The sequence below is a fragment of the Octodon degus genome, unplaced genomic scaffold (genome assembly GCF_000260255.1).
Source record: "Octodon degus isolate 3935 unplaced genomic scaffold, OctDeg1.0 scaffold00015, whole genome shotgun sequence".
NCBI classification, from domain to species: Eukaryota; Metazoa; Chordata; class Mammalia; order Rodentia; family Octodontidae; genus Octodon; species Octodon degus.
Window position 1 is genome coordinate 15,556,283 of NW_004524591.1, and position 1,323 is coordinate 15,557,605.

Below are 1,323 nucleotides of genomic sequence, written 5' to 3' on the forward strand. Positions count from 1 at the left end.
AACTATACTAAGAGAAAAGGCCACAGTGTTGTCCTATTTGCAAATCTCAATTTAAGGGGATATAGAGCTTTCTCAACACTTCTCCAAATAAGTATCATAATACATTCAAACTTATCCACACTAAAGATTTATTTTTTAAGTTACAGTGAGACCCAACTGAGATAGCAATAGTGAAGCTTAAAATGACAAGAAGGAAGGGTTGTGGAAAGATTATTTCCCTTATTCTCTCTTTGCAATCAGCCTTGCTCCAACTTCCAGCCATATTCAGATGTGTCAACCCAGCAATGGGCACAAGTACCCAAGCATCTCAGGACCCAGAATATTTTAATAAATGGGAACAGTACCTTGAAATGTGACCAAGCCTCAGAGAACAGGTACCTGGCCAAGAGAAATAACTCTTATGCCTAAAAAGTTCCACAGTAAATCAGAAAGCCTTTTCCTCATATGTCACCTGACATGTTTAATTTGTCCCCTTGGATAGAATTGTGGCAAATGGAGCTGACTCTTGGCACAAGGAGAAGGAGGCTGTGTGATGATGGGGCAGGAGATCAGGCCCAGAAGGGCTCCATGAAAGGCACCAGGAGGTGTACCATAGATGCTGTGGGGCTGGGGGCTGGCTCCATGTGACAAAGGATGCAAATGAAGGGAACACATATTTCAGAATTCACAGGCTTAAAATCGCACCAAGCTAGTGGGATGACACTCAATTGGTTGTATCATCCAAGACATGCTTCCTCTCTTTGATTTTCAAAAATTCAGGCTTTATCACAAACTCTAGGAAATGATTTACTCATTTTCACTTTGGCATTTCACTTCTGGAATGCAAGATTTACAAGACAGACAAGGAAATGTACTCTCATGAATGTCTACACCTTCTGAACTTGGGAATGCCAATGGATTTATTAGTGTCAGTTGGCTGACTTTGCATCTGGTGATACAATTTGTTTTCAGGAAAGGGCTTCTTACCTGGAGAGAGAACACACCTCTTCCTAGCACCAGAATCACCTTCATTTAGGAAGGAGGATCAAAGCTCCTACCTGTGATGCCTACCGGATATATACCTAATTATCATGAGACGGGCCTGTCTTCACTCCTATACTTTATGAAAAATAGTACACTTAACCCTACCTTGTAATGTAGAAATAAACCATCCCAAGTTTTACAGGTGAGTAAGCTAAGGGCAGAGCCTGAATAATTTCCCCTCAACGCCCTAGTGGCAGCACCTTGTCCCCACCTCAGATTGTCTGGCTCGAGTGCACATTTTGGACCACCTAGCTGAGCCTCCGATGTGCCAGCCAAGTTCCATCAGCTAGAAGTGTTTTC